The sequence below is a fragment of the Podarcis pityusensis genome, assembly GCF_964106645.2.
Source record: "Podarcis pityusensis genome assembly, chromosome: 5".
Lineage (NCBI taxonomy): Eukaryota > Metazoa > Chordata > Lepidosauria > Squamata > Lacertidae > Podarcis > Podarcis pityusensis.
The window spans coordinates 22,393,529-22,413,446 of NC_138032.1; the positions used below are offsets into that span (position 1 = coordinate 22,393,529).

At 40.6% G+C, this 19,918-nt stretch overlaps 1 long non-coding RNA gene across 1 annotated transcript in view; it reads right to left on the minus strand.

The window, feature by feature from the left end:
• LOC308478527 overlaps positions 1 to 19,791 on the minus strand; it is a 29,761-nt gene extending 9,970 nt beyond the window's left edge. Inside the window, exon 1 of the long non-coding RNA XR_013987104.1 lies at positions 19,716 to 19,791. This is a non-coding gene — a long non-coding RNA (uncharacterized lncRNA). The remainder of the gene's footprint in view (positions 1 to 19,715) is intronic.
• Between the last annotated feature and the right edge of the window lie 127 nt (positions 19,792 to 19,918).

Consider the following 19,918-nt stretch of genomic DNA (forward strand, 5'->3'; position numbering starts at 1 on the left):
TCAACTTGTTTTTATTATTGGTTGTTAGCCGCCCTGAGCCCAGTCTTGGCTGGAGAGGGCAGGGTATAAATAAAAATTTATTATTATTATTAAATTCCAACTGTCTTACAAGGAACTGGAGGAACTACTTGGTCTTTCCCCACATTTTAACCTCACAACAGCCCTGTGAGGTAGGTTTCAGCTGAGGTTTGGTTACTGATATAAGCTTTCATGTGCATGCACACTTCTTCAGATACACTGAAGCAGAAGTCACCAGACCCTGGACAATTTTTTAAAAAATTTTTAAAAAATTTTATTCAGTCCTAGTCTGACACTCTAACCATTACCCCACACGTCTTCTTGTGATTTAAGATTTTTGACTACTTCAGGTAACCTGTTTCCACAAGAATCCCACAAGAGCAGTGATTGCCCCCAAAAAACACATTTCATTGTTTGAATCAACTACTTCTTACTCTGGTCATGCTCTTACAAAGGCAACAAAAGGGGTGCCTGAGATTCACTGGTGCTCTGCTTTTAATCTGTGTTGAAGCCATCAGTCCGCCAATGGCGGTGATTAATTTATATTTCAGATTCTACTGAGTTTCATCAATACAAAAGGGGATTTTCAACCTTTCAAGTTATTACTTCGGAACTCCAATCTCGGTTCATCATTTGTTGTTGCAACTTCGAAGTCCATGGATGCAGATTGTATTCTTATGGTGTATGGAGAACAGGGTGGAAGTGAGGGGGATCCCTCTTTTTAAATTGCTAGAACAGAGGTGAGAAACTGCAGCCCAGAAGTGAAATGCAACTTGCAGAAGTTGACTTAGAGCTCTCAAAATGCTTGTGACGGGCTTGTTACACTTCCTCACTCCAACTTCTCAAAGGGTCATGGAGAATTCCTTGATGAAATAAGCTGAGAGTACTTTCTAGAGGCAATGGTACAAAGCAGGAGATTCTCGCACCTGTGGATGTACCAAAGAAAACATTTTTATAGCTGGAATCAGTATGTGGTGGGGTGCAGATCTGCCCAGAGAAGTTCTGATAGAAATAAGGTATTTTTTTACTTTGCTTTTGTCAGTGTTTTTGTTCCCAAGCAGGGAGCTCCTAATTTGAATTACAAATTGTAACTAAGCAAAAATATTTTGGAACTGTGAACTAGCAACAAGACTGTGAAGGGAATATTATAGGCCAAAGTTGTTAGAAATAGTAAAAACCATCCTGGCTTTTAGAATCCTGTTCAACTGGGTGTCTTTTCTTTTAAGAGAGTTCAATATTTTGTGTAGGAAACAATTTTACAGATGATACTTTAACGCTGGTTAGTTGTGTTTATCTTGGGTTAGACTTTAGATGCATTAAAATTTAGCATAAAGTGGTCCTCAGCTCAACCTGATTGTAAAGTAATGTACTGCTGTTGTATGATAGAAAGTGAATAAATTTCCTTGTACAGCAATTCCATAAACTGAGCTCTGTTCGGTGTCTGATCTGTTTTTTTTTTTTCTGAATTCATGGTAATATTTTGCATGTGTTCATTCATAACGCAGTTCCATCCCATGTCCACATTAATCTGTGAATTAAAACAAACCCAAATTCATATGAAAATTTGCATCAAAATACAAATTTTCCTGATGATTTAAACGGGGGTGGTATTCAAATAAGTCTTACTCAGGGTAGGCCCACTGAAATCTGTGGCTGGTATTCAACGTTAGTCCTACTCTGAGTGGACTCACTGTTGTTAATGAACATAGCTAAGGTTGATTCGTTTCACTGGGTATGCTCTGAGCAGGAATTCTTTGAATACAGCCCATGAGACTCAAATACATTGGTTACAATGAGTCTACTTGGAGTATTATGAAGTTTGGCTATTGCCCTATGCATTTTGCAATAAACTGTGTGTGCATTTAAATATCTATTTAAAAACTTACTTTATAACTAACTATATATATATATATATATATGAATTTTATCTCAATGCACACATTTCTAAACCCATTTTTTCCTCATAAAATACACATTTTAAACAAATTTTGGTATATTCTTGGAGCGAAGAACTGTGTCGCAAAAACTGAAGAAGCGTAAAATCCAAATAATTAAGTTCAGACCTGCACACTAGCCCAGGAGGTGCAGATCAAATCAGTTCAGCTCAGAACCCATGGAAACTGAATTTCTCAGGCATCCCTAAGTGTAAACAACCACATCCCATTTATTTGTCAGTCAAGAGCTACTTGCTCTGTGCGCAAGGAGACACAGTTCCTCTTCCTTCCTCTGGTTCATGCATTAGTGAACACTGGAAATGGGGCATTGCTTATCATTTTTAGAAGCCCTCTTGGATTTAAATTTTTAAAACCCTTTTAAATATCTAATGAGAAATGATTTCGTCCTTTCCCTCTTTGAATCCCCCCCACCCCCTTTTCTTTTCCTGTGACCTTTAATGTGCACCAGAACACAGCCTTGACATTTGCAGGCAAAAGGATGTGTTGTCAAAGTGACCTTTTTTTGAAGGTGACTTCAAAGAGATGTGCTCCAGCCAGCCCTTTGCAGGGAAGCAGAAAAAGCTTGGGAATATATGGAAAGCAGATGCAACTTACACCCAAGCTTACCGGGTGGCTTCAGACTACTGAATAATGCATTTCACATCACACCGAAAACTGGGAAGCTCAGTATTGAGAACATTCTCAGCTAAATTAGTCAGATTTCTGCCATCACCCCAGAGATCAATTCCTGTTTAGTTGGAAAGCGGACCTTAGCAGAACATAAACTCTCTGCTGCTCTGAGCATTAGGAAACTGAACTTCCTTTGGAAAGCTGAACTCCACTGCTGGTAGAGGCTTACAACTCATTGATGGATTTGAGTTTCAGGGTTAGGGTCAAAGGTCAGCATGGCTGAGCATCTGCCAAGGGTTCACACCCCAACAGAAGGGCCACTGGTAAGTCCCCTTGAAACTGTTCCTCTACACCATTGTAACCTGCTTGCTTGTTCACCCACCTCTCAGGCCCCTCTGCACTATACATTTAAAGCAGTATCCTACCACTTTAAACAGTCATGGCATCCCCTAATGAATCCTGGGGACTGCAGTTCATTTAGGATGCTGACAATTGTTAGCAGACCCCTATTCCCCTCACAATTCCCAGAGTTCCACGGGTAGACGGATTGTTAAACCAGTCCGAAAACTGTAGCTCTGTGAGGGGAATAGGGGTCTCCTATTCCCTTAACAGTGGGACGCAGGTGGCGCTGTGGGTTAAACCACAGAGCCTAGGACTTGCCGATCAGAAGGTCGGCGGTTCGAATCCCCGCGACTGGGTGAGCTCCCGTCGCTCAGTCCCTGCTCCTGCCAACCTAGCAGTTCGAAAGCACCTCAAAGTGCAAGTAGATAAATAGGTACCACTCTGGCGGGAAGGTAAATGGCGTTTCCGTGCGCTGCTCTGGTTCGCCAGAAGCGGCTTAGTCATGCTGGCCAGATGACCCGGAAGCTGTACGTCGGCTCCCTCGGCCAATAAAGCGAGATGAGCACCACAACCCCAGAGTCGGTCACAACTGGACCTAATGGTCAGGGGTCCCTTTTACCTTATTCCCTTAACAGCACCCTTTTACCTTATTCCCTTAACAGCACCCTTAACACACAAGTGTTTGAAATGACCAGGCTTCCTCTGGCCCAGACAACAGTTAGAGAAACAATATTGCCATAATCATATAAAGTATTATGCAGGGCTTTTTTCTGCTGAAACTCACCAGAACTCAGTTCCAGCACTGCTCAGGTGGGCACCATTGCCATTATAAGAGAACAAGGGAGGCAGAGAGCCTTCTCGGTAGTGGCGCCCGCCCTGTGGAACGCCCTCCCATTAGATGTCAAGGAAATAAACAACTATCCGACTTTTAGAAGACATCTGAAGGCAGCCCTGTATCGGGAAATTTTTAATGTCTGATGATTTTATAATTTTTTATATGCTGTTAGCCACCAAGAGGGGTTGGGGAAACCCAGCCAGATGCGCGGGGTAGAAATATTATTATTATTATTATTATTATTATTATTATTATTATTATTGAGTTCCGGCACCTTTTCTCTCTAGAAAAATAGCACTGGTATTATGAACTATTCTACCGAGTTAAAATTATCCCAAATCTCATTAGCCCTAGTATACCAGTGGCACAATGTGTCAGTGCATCTGGTTGTTAACCAGAAGGTTGGTGGTTTGAGACTACCCAGGTACAGTTGTTGGCAGGATCCCTGCATTGCAGGGGGCTGGACCAGATGACTCTCAGGGTCCCTTCCAACTCTATAATTAGCTCATTCAAGTGGCAAATTCTACCCAACTTAGTGGGACACACAGGGAAATTTCTAACCGGAAGTTCAGTCACTTCAATTGGACTTACAAGTCTGCGAGGAAAGGTGTAGAGCTCAATGCAGAGCACCTGCTTGGCATGCAGAAGTTCCAGGTAAGACTCAGAAGGGTCCCTGCCTGTGATCTGGGAGAGCTGCAGCCAGCCAGTGTAGACAATAGTGAGCTCAATGGACTAATACTCTCAGAAAAAGGCAGCTTCCTATGTTCTGATGGGTGTAGGATTACTCCCATGTAAAGATGTTTAGGCTTAGGCTGCAAAAACACCAACCAAATGCAGGATTGTGGTTTGTGAGCCAGTGGAATGAGAAGTGGAATGACATCTCTTTGTTTCTCATTTTGAATAATTTTTGAAAGTTACATCCTGTTTGGATGCCTTTTGAAAGCATTCAGAAACTTCAGCAGGGCCAAGATGCTATTGCCAGATTGCTGACCAAAGCTAGTTTCAAGGAGAACAGAAACCCCTTGTTCCAACAGCTGCAATGGCCCGTTTCTGGGCATAATTCAGAGGACTGGTTATGACCTGCAAAGCCCAATCTGTCTTGGATCTAGACTACCTAAATGGCTGTACCTCCCTATGTGAGTCTGCCTGGGCAGGCCTTTCTCTTAGTCCTGCAACCTTCACAGGCCCATTTCGTAAGGACACAAGAGAGGGCCTTCTCAGTATCTGTTCCCGGATTGTGGCACTTCCACCCACAAGAGGCTAGCTTGGCCCCCTCCTTGCTTTGCTTTCACCAGCAAAGCCTTTTTGTTTGTTCAGAAAGGCCTTTGGCCACTAACTGGCTACTATGGCAGAGTCTTTGAAGAACAGGTGTTGTACATTCTTGTTTCTCTTTTGGGTGTGCTTTCAAATGACTTTAGGGTTCTCAGTGGTGTTTTTAATAGGGTTTCTTATTTTTTAAAAAAATATTTATACTGAGCTTGTGCTTTAAGCTACATTTGTTTAAATTCATGCTGTGAGTTGATCCTATACAGGGTAAAAGGAAGGGTATTAAATGAATGAATGAATGAATGAATGAATAAATAAATAAATAAATAAATAACATATTTTCATCCTTTAAAATCGGTCGTTTATTCTGAACTATAAATTCCTCATAAATCTCTAATAGGTTTTGTTGTTATGCTAATGGGTTATTTCCATAACACCTTGCAGTATTTAGCAGAATAATGAATATAAGATTACCATGGATTGATAAGCGGCTCCAAGATGTTTGTTTCCATGCCATTTTGCATCTTATAATTTTAGACAATGCTCATAGGCCAAAAACCCAAATGCATTAATCATATTTTTAATTCTCTTTTCCAAACCCATAAGCAATGCTTCACCTGTCAATTCCCAAAGCATGCAACTAGTGTAATATTTCTATGACTTCTATCTGCTTTGTGAGACAATGGAAAGAAATGGTATCATAGGAATGGCTTCTTCACATGTGTGAATAAGCCATTAGAGACATAACTTTGCTATCACTTGAAGTCATCTCAAATGGATTGGGTGCATGGGAGTCAGAGTCCAACAACAACTGAAGGGAAACAGGTCCATGCCTGGTTTAGGTCTAGCAAATCATGTTAGTTTTTGACGTGGTAAATCCCACATGAAGTGACCATGTTGTTTAAAGATAGGCCTTTTATCCTCACCTATGGAATGCTGTCCCCAACAATTGTTTTAGAACAACCTTGGAACTGCAAACCACTCTGAGAGTCAGGCTGACAGCAGGATATGATGCAAAATTAGTAATGAACCAATGATACCAACCCAGTTGGTAGAGAATGAGACTCTTGATCTCAGAGTTTGAGCCTCACATTGGGCAAAAGATCCCTGCATTGCAGGAGTGGACAAGGTGACCCTTGTGGTCCCTTCCAACTCTACAATTCTATGATTCTCTGTTGTGTGATCTAAAGGCACAGAAATGTGGTATTATTCCCATGTTCAGAAATGTCTATAGCAACAATTACCGTATTGGCCTGAATATAAGCCTCACTTTCCCTCCAAATTCCGACCATGAAAAGTTAAAGTGTGGCTTATATTCGTGACCTTACGGTATGCAACCGGGAATGCGGGGCAAACAGCACCAGGAGCACAGCAAAGCAGCACCTGCCCTACGCATAGTCCCCTGTCCTCTCCCCCAAGGCTGGGAAGGGAGAGAGCGAGGAAGGAGAAAGGCTGCTGGCAACGCAGCGCGGTCCGCCCCCCCCCCCCAGTATGCAGCCAGGAGCAGCAAGGATGTAATGGCTTATATTCGGTATTTTTTCTTTTTTTTCTCCCCCCCTCTAATTTTAAAGGTGCGGCTTATATTCAGTCTAATATGGTATACAAAAAATGGTAAGTCAAGAGACTTGGATGAAATGATGTACACGAGTGCTGAACTGGCTATAATATGGCTAGATAAGCCCTCCTCTCCCCCAGTTCTGAAAATGTTTGCATCATAGGATCATTGTAGGAAAATGACAATATAGCCCATTATAGCCAGTGTCTTTTATATTTTCCTGTATTGCTTTTTATCATGAATGCAAAGTTCTACTATAGTAGTTTGCATTTTTGAAGAACCACAACTGAATTGTTTGCAGGCTCGAGCAAGAAGTTCAGCTCTGAAAAAGAAGTCAAATTTCACTGAACCTGTATGAGAAGCCATGATTTCTGAAATTGCAGCATGCCAGTGTACTACTTACTACAAATGTACATCGTAAACGCTTAGTAATTGGACTCACTGAGATTTGTTCTCTATTTGATGAGAGTCTCTGTTGCTTTAAGCTAGTGAATGGAACACATTCATCTTTCATAATCTGTTCAGAACATCTTGTCACACAAAAGTCCATCATGTAACTAGCTTATTATTTTACGTCAGAGTTTTTAAAGAAAGAAATGCATACGAAAGAAGCATAATGTGTACTGACTTGGCTACTAATAGCTCTGAATAGTGAATGAAGCAAAGTGGTAAGGAAAAGATGACCATCATATTTGTTCCCTATTCGAGCATATCACAAATGTGAGCAATTTCGCACAGGTATAAGGCACCACTTTGTATACATTGAAATAAATCCAGTTTTTTAACCCCAGCTAGTAAACAGAATTTTTCTTCCACTTCACCCCAAGTGACTACCACTACCACTACCTTGCCTTCCTTCCTTCCCAATCAAACAGACAATTGGTATTGATAAATTATTATTTCAACAATTCATATACTGCTTAACCACAATCCTTTTGAAGCAATATGCAGGAAACTAAATACAATGAAGCTAAAAATGAGCTTTTAAATCAGAATTCAATTAAAAACCCTGCTTGATTAATTATAAACAGTCTTCAGTAAATGCTGGACATTCAACAAGGACAGGGACTAATCTCAACTGTAAGGGACTTCCATAAAATTGAGCCCACAATACTACACACATGGCTCCTGGCAATTCCCGTCAGGGAATTCCTGTCAGGCCAAGCCAGCATGAAACTCTTCTTCTTCTCCATACTTTTAAAATTCCCTATCCAAATATTCAGTACTTTTTTACAGACCTTTTTTACAGCACTTTTTTTACAGACCTACCGATGCAAACCTATGCAGATAATGCACATAATCAGGAAATGTTTAAAATTCAATTACATTTGAAATTCAGTCATTAAATTTCAGTTTGCTGCATTTAGCACTTGACAGCCAATCTAGCCAGATGTTTAATTACATCAATGGGTCCTTGTAGTTTCAAAGGGAGATTTGTTAAACGTAGAGCTTTTGCTAACTGCCTCGTCTGAAAAGTCAGCAACCACTATGCCATTAATCAATTTAAGAGACTAAGAAAGAACAACATTACCATGGAAATGTAACTGTGTTCCTCTAACCACTGTGTAATCATGAACTGAATCCAACATTTGCAGCTAAAACAACCTTTGGTGACAGATGCTAAGCAATGGAGGGAAAGGGAGACATTTTGCCTTCATGGAAATTGTCTCGAGAAAAGGACACTGCAATTTTGAGAGCTATTTGTGAAAATCTTCTGAAGAGCATCTTCAATTTACATAAGCAGAAGTGATGGCATAAATAACTAAAGCTGGATAGATAATATGTTATGGTTACCTAGGCAGCAAAAACATCTCTTGTGTTCTTCACCGGCATGGAAAAAGGACTTGGAAGAACAGCCCCAGAAGGCAGAAATTAACAATGAGTTCTACATCAAATTATTTCCAATATCACAAATTCTGTGGACACTCCCCTTCCACTTATTCGAAACACACACCAGATCACCTACATCTAGACTTGTGAAGAACACATTGAACTCCACATTCTGGGATTTACATGTTTCTAACGGGCATGCGTGTGTGCTACAGTCCCAGCACCAGTCTTCATTGGCATTTTCAGCATTAAATTAAACTGGTTGCCAATCTACTTGCCAATGCAAGGTTTTTGGACAGCTTCTACAATCACCACACTATACATTTAAAGCACACAGCTTTCTCCAAAGACTCCTGGAAACTGTAGCTCATTAAGGTGCTGGGAATTGTAGCACTGATGGATAAACTATGGTTTCCAGGATTTATTGGAAGAAACCCTGTGCTATGATGTATGGTGTGGATGTAACTAGAACAGCAACAGGAAACACCTTACTCCATCCAGACACAGGTAAATTGAGCTCCACCTAGTGATTAAACTACAGTGGTACCTCTGGTTATGAACTTAATTCGTTCTGGAGGTCGTTCTTAAGCTGAAACCGTTCTTATCCTGAGGCGCTCTCTCGCTAATGGGGTTTCTTGCTGCGCACGTGCCTCTGGTGCGCAGTTTCCGTTCGCATCCTGGAGCAAAGTTCGCAACCAGGAGCAGCTACTTCCGGGTTAGCGGAGCTCGTAACCTGAAGCGTTCGTAACCAGAAGCGTTCGTAACCAGAGGTACGCACTACCCACCACTCTGCTTCTATTTCCCAAGTAAAAACTTACCGTATGTCATGCAGTACAGTTTAATTTCTATATAAGAAGTATGGAGTCAATCTTGTCTGAAAATCATATTTGGGTTCTCTTACATGAAAGCTCTTTCTCGTCCACAGATGTATATAGAATATTATTATTATTATTTTATTTTTGGGTTTCTGGCTTACAAACAATCGCAAAGGAAACAAATAAGATGTAAATAAATCCCCTTTGACTTCCTTCCACCCCTTTTGTGGTCCTTATGTCAACCTTTTCTCCTGCATCTCATCTGCTAGTCCAGTTTCTATCAAATCGTTAATTAATCCATAGTCCAACTTTTAACTACAAGTGTCATATCAACCCTACTAATAATTTTACTTGTTTACAATAATTTTTTAATAGACTATATATTTTCTCCATTCCTTATTAACATTTTGTTCTTCCTGATTCCCAATTCTTCTGGTCAATTTTGCCATTTCAGCTTAGTACATCAGTTTAGTCTGCCATTCTTCCCTGGTAGGGACTGTACTTTCTTTCCATCTCTGAGCTAACGAAGTCCAGGCAGCTTAGAATATTATTTTTAGTGAGGAGACAATGACATTCTGCAGATTTGTAATGGCACACTTTCCTAAAGAAGTGTTACACAAGCTTGATTGTAATGAAAGCAGCATGGTGAAAATTGAAGGTGCTGGGAATTATAGCTCTGCGAGGGATAGACAACGGTTTCCAGGATTCCTGGGTGTGTATTTTAAATGTGTGGTATGTATGTATGTATGTGTGTGTGTGAACACACTGCAAAGTGGATTAAAATGTACATACAGGGATGCAGTGGACACATATAAACAAATGAGTATAATTTCATGATTAGAAGCTGCTGAAATAATTAACTTAATCTGTTTTGTTATTTAAAGAATTTTTTTTTTTACTTTTTCAGTTGAAGCCGAGAATGAGGAGATGAAGTCAGGATACTAGACAACAGGATATTACTACAAAGACTTCCAGCTTCTTTCTTCATGCCTCCCTTCTGGCGCCCCCCCCCCCCCCCCCCAATTCCTCTGGGGGATCAATCAGTGGTTTGAAAGTAGGGAAGTGAAACAGTAGAAAAATATATTCAGAGAAATGCAAATATTGAATGATAAAAAGGAGTCTTGTGCAACAAATGCTATTCAGCAGCCACTTAGCAGCATCACAACATTAATCCCCAACACAACAAAAGGAGCATTAATTGCCATTAAAGCCCAGTAATTCCACTAATGATTTCATAAAGAAAAACAAGACCATTTTTGGTATCTCACAGAGCTGGAATGAAATAAGCTGGATGAGATAGCAACTCAAGCAGTGCATAAAAGTCACAAAGACGTATATATAAAAGCAAAATAGGAAAAATATTCTTACTCTCCACCAGGAATCTTTGAAATATTTCTAATTCAACAGTAAGCTGAAATTTAGATTCAGTGCTGTTTCCTTATGGACTGAAGTGTACAGACTTAAAACATTTTTTCATCTATGTATTTATTATTTACATAATTTATATGCTGATAATAATCACAACCAAGTATAAAAACTAATACAGCAAATTATAACTGCAAAATAGCAATAGCCAATTATAGTATTTACCACTCACCTGTCACAGCAGTGGGCGTGGGCTTCCCAAGGCTGGGTGACACCGCCCCATTGTTGTCTGCCCGCCCCCTTCCAGCTGGCCAATGGACAGCTGGCAAGGGGCTGGGCGAGGGCCAGGTAGGGCAGGCTCCTGCCGGCCATTGTCCCAGTCGGTCTCTGGAGTGTCCCTCCATCTAATTTAATGTGTTTTCTTGCAGGCTAACCTTTCTTCCTAGGTCCGTGGACACTGCTACGGTTGCACAGTGGTTGCTGTTTCCCAGAGCTGGGAAGGAATTTTCCCCTGCTCTGCAGGTTTTGCCTTCCCCGTAGCAATTGTCACAACTTTGGCAGTTTTAGGCCTTGGACTATAGTCTATATTATAGTCTATCTTCAGAATAGGGGATGGCATTATTATGCACCCCCATGTGGCAGGTTGGGGTACCATATTGTCAACCCCTCTAGGGCACATTAAAGACTAAAGAGTTTACCATAGCAGGTGCTTTCATAGAAGAGAGAGAACTTTATCAGACACATTAAGTTTTGTTGCACAGATGGGGTATAGAGATAAGCAGTGCATTTAGTAGTCTTATAGAACCAAATGTGTACATTCCCCCATTTTAATCATGTGTGCCACTGGGGACAATACTTTGGACCTGTTGGATTTGGCTCTGGTCCATGGAAGATTCTCCCCAAGGAGATCATTAACAGCACAATCCTATGCTTGAGTACTACTCAGGATAAGACTCACAAAGCTTCCTTGTGCCTTGGATCCTAGCCTAAAACCACAGGCATGCACTGTGTGTGTGTAGTTTTGCTGCAACAATGCCTTAGCGTGTCTGGCTGTTAAATCAGAAGGTTGGTGGTTTGAGCCCACACAGAGACTGCTGCATTACAGGGGGTCGGACTAGAAGATCCTCTGCGCTCCTTCCCGACTCTACAATTCTATCAAACAGACTAACAGCTCAATTCTAACCACGTTTTACTGAAGCCCTACTGAATACAATGTGGATTATTCCAAAATAAGTAGGGTCACCACTGCAGTCTGACATAGCCTAAAACCACAGAATGGCTACAACCTATATTATTATTATTATTATTATTGTTATTGCTGCTATTACTATTAAATGTATTATAGAAAAATAGGGGTGGTTGGCTTTTGCTGCCCAACTCCCCAAGGGACTGAGTCCCCTAAGTCTGATCGGTCAGAGATGAATGGATGGAGGCTGCAGTGAAAGCAAGGCCGATCTTTATTTTTCTGTTGCAACAGGGTTCCCTCCCCTCCTAGCAAGGAGGCAAGAGAGACCCAGAACCAAGAAGAAACATCTCTTTTATGGGTTTGCATTTTGTTACAGCATCTGGGAGGGTGGATACCAGGTTATTTATGGGGCAATTTTTTTAGTTAAAACTATAGCCTCAGAGGGTGGATATTGTTATAGTACAGGAATTCTAAGGTCTTAAAGTATTAGCAGGCCCCAGAATGAATGGAAAATCCAGTTTTAGAGAGTTTGGAACCATTAGCCATGCAGAATAGGGTGAGGTCCCAAAAACCCACATCTCAGGTGCCAAAGGGCAGGGTCGGGAAGTATACAGGACGGCTACTGTTTGCTACGGCTGTTGGGAACTTGGAGGTGCCACAGCTTTGCAACATACCTGGGCTGCAGCCAGGGCCGGATTTAGGTTTGATGAGGCCCTAAGCTCCTGAAGGTGATGGGGCCCTTTATTATGTCCAGCTGTCCTTTGTCAACAACAAATTGTTGCTATTGTTTGTGTTGAATATATGCTATATGGTAATTTATGGACCTAATAGGTATCTAAAGCCATTTGCAATAACAAAATATGTACAGTGGTACCTCGGGTTAAGTACTTAATTCGTTCCAGAGGTCTGTTCTTAACCTGAAACTGTTCTTAACCTGAAGCTCCACTTTAGCTAATAGGGTCTCCTGCTGCCGCTGCGCCAACGGAGCACGATTTCTGTTCTCATCCTGAAGCAAAGTTCTTAACCCGAGGTACTATTTCTGGGTTAGCGGAGTCTGTAACCTGAAACGTCTGTAACCTGAAGTGTTGGGTTGAAATAAACGACAGACGAATGACAAGTGTCATATGGGAGGCATCTCTCGAGCATGTCTCTGGGAGTCCCTTTTATTGAATATTACAGCATTGCCACATATGTGCTTGTTGCTGATTGGTTAACACAAATACAATGCAAGGGTTGCATATAAGCATTAATCATCAATAGATTAAAGGTTGGGAAAGGGAACACATGGTTGGACAGGTATGAAAACCTCCTTATTAAACTATTACTAGTGATTGATATTGCAAAACTTAAAAGAGCATAACAATCGCATTCCGTAGATGTGGTCAACCATGCATTAAGAACAGGTCAGGATACGATAGTTTCATGAACTCAATGTGAACTAAACATTCTAGGGTGGATGAGGAAGGAATGTTTCAGCTTAGAGCGGTTTGCCAGACTCATGTGCAGAAGCAGAACTTCCCATCATCTCCCCCTTCCTTTTTTTTTTTTTTTTTTGCGAGATGTTGCTATGTGATTTCAGGGTGAATGGGACAAAAACACTTCGGGATACGTGGTTTGCCAGCGCATGCCCGAAGTAAGTCTGCCCACATCTCCCCTATTATTTACTGTTGGTGCTGCCACTTCACTAAGTAGGCAGCAATGATTTTATTAGGTGGCTGAGGAGGGGAAAAAAACTGAGACCAAAGATGCATGAGACCAGGAATGCATTGGATAAAGCAGCATAGCAAAATTAATATACATATTATGACAATAGCATATTGAAAAAGATTACGAAGCCAATTCAGGTTTGGCAACCAGCCAGTGAGCCACTGGGCGAACGAATCCCAGAGGCCAGAAAATCCAACGTCCTGTTTAATGTGATGTGTAAGATTTTGCAAATGAGAAATTTGCTTTTGAATGGCTTTAGAATTATCAATAATATTGAAGCAACACATGTCATTCACTTGTTCATAGCCATAATGATGAAGCATGAGCAAATAGTCAACGGCAGCACGATTTTGTAGAAGTCCATGATGAAGTTCACTCTGTTCTTTATTCAAACGGTGAAGAGCTTGTGAAATAAAATTCAGAGCTTTTGCTGCGGAGCAAGCTAAAGAGTTAATGTTCATACTATTCCATAGCCAATCCAGGGACTCCTAAGAGAGAAACAGCTAAGGAAATATATTCAGATCTACTGGGAAGAGAGACAGAATCATCACAATCATTAGTCAATTCCACAGAGCAGCGATATCGAGAGCGGGACAAATGATGCTTTTTGGGTAAAATGATGGACAAACGGCTTAAACAGCAGGGTGTGCCATGGCTGATGTTTGCTGGAATATAATTAAATGTATAGCCTGGGCATGACCAGAACCAGCCTTCAGGCAGCTCTGTATATTTATATACATAAGAAATATTTACATAATTAGAGCAGTTAAAATTATCCTTGCCCATTTTCACACAGTTGGTTATTGTGCAATTGACCATACGGGCGCAAGTGACATTAAAGGAAGCCACGTATGGGGTCAACAAATCAATAGCCAGAGGTGGGCATTGGCGCACTTGGGTACCCCAGTTATGGTAAGCGGAATAACCAAGGGTGCGGAGAGAATCATTTTGGGGTAGGGATGAGTAAAACCAGGTATCATTTTGCATATCAAAAGGGTCATGGCAAACAGGGATAAGGCAAGAGCCAAGGATTTCACCTATTGATACCTGCTGGGCTAGGCAAAAGGAAGAAACATTGAGGGTTTTTGCAAAAGATTCCCACACATTTATTGGTGTGGAACCACCGCTATTAGGAGCAGAAGCAGAGAGGGGCAAAAATAAAACGCTGAAAATGAGCACTATCATGGAATTTATATCATTTTGTGTCCCAGGTAATGAAAAGGAGAGGATTCCTGCACCTTTTCGGGAGCAATTTGCAAACCATAAACTGACAAACAGGCTACCATATCATGTTTCCATTGAGGGGGAAGGTGGGGGCCAGTAATCAAGATATCATCCATGTAATGATAGACTAAGAGGTGTGGATACTGAAGAGGGAAAGGCTGGAGGGCTTGATTCACATAATATTGGCACATGGTAGGGGAATTCAGCATTCCTTGCGGTAGGACTTTCCATTGATACCGTTCCGTGGGCTGGCTGTTATTTAACACAGGAACAGTGAAAGCAAAGAATTTACGATCCTTCTCCTGTAAGGGGATGGAGAAGAAGCAATCTTGCAAATCTATGATAGCCAATTGATAAGAATGGGGGATCACATTCGGATTAGGCAGACCACACTGCAAAGGCCCCATGGGTTCAAGGATGTCATTAATCTTCCTTAAATCCTGGAGAAATCTCCATTTCCCACTTCTCTTTTTTATGACGAAGATGGGGGTATTATAGGGGCTAACAGAGAACTCAATATGGTCTGCCAATAATTGTTCATTCACCAATTGTTTTAAAGCAAGTAGCTATTCCCCCGTTATGGGCCATTGTTCCACCCATACAGGGGTGGTGGATGTCCAGTTGAGGGGGAGTGCAAGCTTACTCATTAAATTGAATGGTAGCTTAATAATTGTTGTAGTAGATCTCTGCCCCACAGATTGAGGTGGATTTTCAGCACACAGGGCTGGATGTATGCAATGGTTTCAGAGCTATCAGGCAGAGAAACAGGCAACCACTGTACACTTTTGGAAGAGGTTTGAGGTCCACCCACACCCCAAACTGCAGAGGCAGACTCAAGGGGCCACGTGGGGTCCCAGCAATTGCTGGATATGACAGAAATGTCTGCGCCCGTGTCAGTCAAGCCTTCCAGAACTTTGCCATTGATTTTATACTTACGAAGAAGTTTCTGTTCACCAATCCTCTGGATTACAGCTAACAGCTGTGGAGAGAGGGGAGAGAGCTGGTGCAAATTACTATCCATAATAGAAGCAGTAGGATGAGAAGGGAGCACTACCAAATGCGCCCAAGACTCACCCTTTTTTAACTGCATGGGCATATGGCTCCAAAGTTGAACCATGATTGTGCCCACATAGTCAGGATCTAAGACTCCTGGAATAACCAGGATTCCTTCTTTGGCCGCAGAGAATTTGGGTAAAATTAAGCCTGCAACCTTAGGTGGTAGTGGGCCCGCCAATTGGGTGGGCATGAGCACAATTTCACCAGGTAAAACAGCGTCTTTGGTTTCCTGATTGATTAAATCAATGGTGAAATCAGAGGGTGTATCCTTAGAAAAAGTCTCAATAGTGGAGACTAACGGCGGAGGGCTCTCTATTTGTCCTGGCCCGAGAGCTGGGCCCCTATGGAGTTTCCCGAACTCCTGCACTGATTTGCCCAATGATAGCCTTTTCCGCATTTTAGGCATTTTTTGGAAGGTTTAGCCTTATTGGCATCACCATTCCTGCTTGCTCCCCCGCCAGGGGCTCTGCATTGTTTAGCAGAGGCTATATGGAATTGACGGAAATGACTGGCAGAACCCGAGACCAGGGAGAAGAGACGGTGGAAGAATATTGGAAAAAGTTTAAAATCTATATATGGAAATAATGTAAAATTAATGAGTGTTAGAAAAATGTTGGAAGGGAATTATACGGCTTTAGTAGAAATATTTTAAGGAATTAAGTATAAATAAGTATTATAGTATTAATGGAAAATAAGGTTAAAATATGTTAAGATAATTACATGACAGAAAATAAAGAAAGATGGAAAGGATTTGCTGAAACAATTAATAGAAATGGAATACAAAAAGGGAGGTGAGAGGAGGTCGATGAAACAAGGGAATGAAAGAGAGGATATTGAGACGCAGCTTAAGAACTACCGCCCCATATCATTACTTAATGTGGATTACAAAATTTTTGCAGACATTTTGGCTAAGAGATTGAAAAAAGTGTTGATGGAAGAGATTCATAAAGACCAAGCGGGCTTTCTCCCGGGAAGACACTTGTCTGACAATTTGAGGAATATAATTGATATTCTGGAAAAATTAGAAGTGAACATAAATACTAAAGCAGTTATGATATTTGTGGACGCGGAGAAAGCTTTTGACAACATTTCTTGGAGTTTTATGAAGAAGAATCTACAGGGTATGGGGGTAGGCCAAGGTTTTGAAAACGGTATAAGTGCAATTTACTCAGAACAAAAGGCTAAATTAATTGTAAATAATGTGGTGACGGAAGAATTTAAGATAGAAAAAGGGACACGACAAGGTTGCCCAATTTCCCCATTGCTTTTTATTTCGGTCCTGGAGGTTTTGTTGAATATGATTAGAAGGGACCGGTTGGTTAAAGGTATACAGGTCGGAGCCAAACAGTACAAATTGAGAGCATTTGCAGATGACTTAGTATTGACGTTACAGGAGCCAGAATCTAGTACCAAAAGGGTTTTAGAATTGATTCAAGAATTTTGTCAAGTGGCAGGATTTAAATTGAACAAGCTAAAAACTAAGGTTTTAGAGAAAAATTTAACACCGATTGAAAGAGAGAGGTTTCAGAATGAGACAGGTCTGACTGTGGTTAAGAAAGTGAAATACCTGGGGATTAACATGATAGCAAAAAATGGGAATTTATTTAAAGATAACTATGAAAAATGTTGGGCTGAAGTGAAAAAAGATTTAGAAATTTGGTCAAATTTGAAGCTTTCACTGCTGGGCCGTATTGCTGCGGTAAAAATGAATGTATTGCCTAGAATGTTGTTTTTGTTTCAAACATTGCAAATTGTGGACAAAATGGACTGTTTCAAGAGGTGGCAGAGAGATATTTCTAGATTTGTCTGGCAGGGCAAGAAGCCCAGAATAAAATTTAAAATACTAACAGATGCAAAGGAAAGAGGTGGATTTGCCCTGCCAGACCTTAAACTTTATTATGAATCAGCAGCTTTTTGCTGGTTGAAAGAATGGCTGCTTCTTGAAAACACTGACATTTTGGATCTAGAAGGTTTTAACAATGTATTAGGATGGCATGTATATCTGTGGTATGATAAGATCAAAGCACATAAAGCATTTAAAAATCATATTGTCAGGAAAGCTTTGTTTAATGTTTGGATAAGATATAAGGACTTATTGGAAAATAAAACCCCAAGGTGGCTGTCACCGATGGAAGCGAAAGCCTTGAAAAAGCTCAATATGGAGGTCAAATGGCCGAAATATTGGGAAATTTTAGAACAAGATGGAGATAGATTGAAACTGCAGAGTTTTGAAAAACTAAAAAATAAAGTGCGAGACTGGCTTCATTATTATCAGATAATGGAGGCATACAATTTGGACAAGAAAATTGGCTTCCAGGTGGAAAAATCAAAATTAGAAACAGAATTGTTAGAACCCAAAACTAAGAATTTGTCAAGAATGTATACCTTGCTGCTGAAATGGAATACTCAGGATGAAACGGTGAAATCTGCTATGATTAAATGGGCACAAGATGTTGGACATAATATTATGTTTGCTGACTGGGAACAGTTATGGACCACAGGTATGAAGTTTACGGCATGTAATGCCCTAAGAGAGAATATTATGAAAATGATAATACAGGTGGTACATAACCCCAGTCAAGCTTGCAAAAATCTACCATTTGCCCGATAATAAATGTTGGAAATGTAAAGAAACTGAAGGTACATTCTTTCACCTTTGGTGGACATGCCCAAGGATTAAGGCTTTCTGGGAGATGATTTATAATGAATTAAAAAAGGTATTTAAATATACCTTCTTGAAGAAACCAGAGGCCTTTCTCCTGGGCATAGTCGACCAATCGGTGTTAAAGGACAGAACTTTCTTTATGTATGCTACAACAGCAGCAAGAATACTTATTGCAAAGCATTGGAAGACACAAGATCTACCCACACTGGAGGAATGGCAGATGAAAATGATGGACTATATGGAATTGGCGGAAATGACTGGCAGAATCCGAGACCAGGGAGAAGAGTCGGTGGAAGAAGATTGGAAGAAATTTAAAGACTACTTACAGAAATATTGTAAAATTAATGAATGTTAGAATGATGACGGATTGAAGTTAAGCGGTTTCTAGCAGTAATGGTTAAAAGAATGGAAAAATTGGTTTTTAATAGGTAAAAATTTAATGTTATAATATATTAAGATTAAAGATCAGGATTAAAAAGGAGGGAAAGAAATTGCTGGACTAACAAACTGAATTGGAACACAAAAGAGGGAGGTATGAGGAGGTCCGGGAAACAAGTAAATGTAAAAGAAGTGATGAAAAGACGGAATTGTTTTTAACTGTTTTTTCTCTTTTCCTTTTGTATTTTGTATTGTGTATTTTTCTTTTTATTGTTAATTTTTTTATTATTATTAATGTGATCCTTTTCTTGTGAAACTTTAATAAATATCATTTTTAAAAAAAGAAGAAAAAAAAGAGAGGATACTGAGATGGTACGATGTGTGTTTTTTGAATTGTTTTTGCTTTTGTTTTGTTTAATGTGTTAATTTTAATGTTGCGTTCTGTATTGTTTATATATTGTATTGTACTGTTTTCTCTTTTGCTTTTCTTCTTCTTTTCTTCTTTTTGTAAGGTTTAAAAGCAATAAATATTTTTATTTTTTTTTTAAAAAAGAACAGGTCAGGATACGATGTTTCATGAACTCAATGTGAACTAAACATTCTAGGGTGGATGAGGAAGGAATGCTTCAGCTTAGAGCGGTTTGCCAGACTCATGTGCAGAAGCAGAACTTCCCATCACCTGAAGTGTCTGTAACCCGAGGTACCACTGTAATGGTTGAACTGAAATACAATTAAGAAGTCTATTAATAGTGTTTTTTATCTTATATTTTTGAAATGTACATCATGGGGTTTTTTTCATTTAAATTTTTTGGGGGGTCCCCAAGGGAGTGGGGCCTTAAGCTATAGCTTGTTCAGCTTATACGTAAATCCGGCCCTGGCTGCAGCAGCCCTCAAGCAAGAAGTGCCCACCTCAGTCAGCAGCTGGAAGTAAAACTGCATTGTTATTTGCTGTGTTTTCAGCTGCTGCCTTGAAACGTTCGCTCTGTGAGGCTTCACGGGGCACTGACCAGGCCAGCCGCCCCGGGTGGGACCGAAGGAACAGACGGCGAGCGGGACGCACAAAGCGAAACACAATTCTAGAACGTTGGCTGGCCGCGCGAGGCGACCGTTGC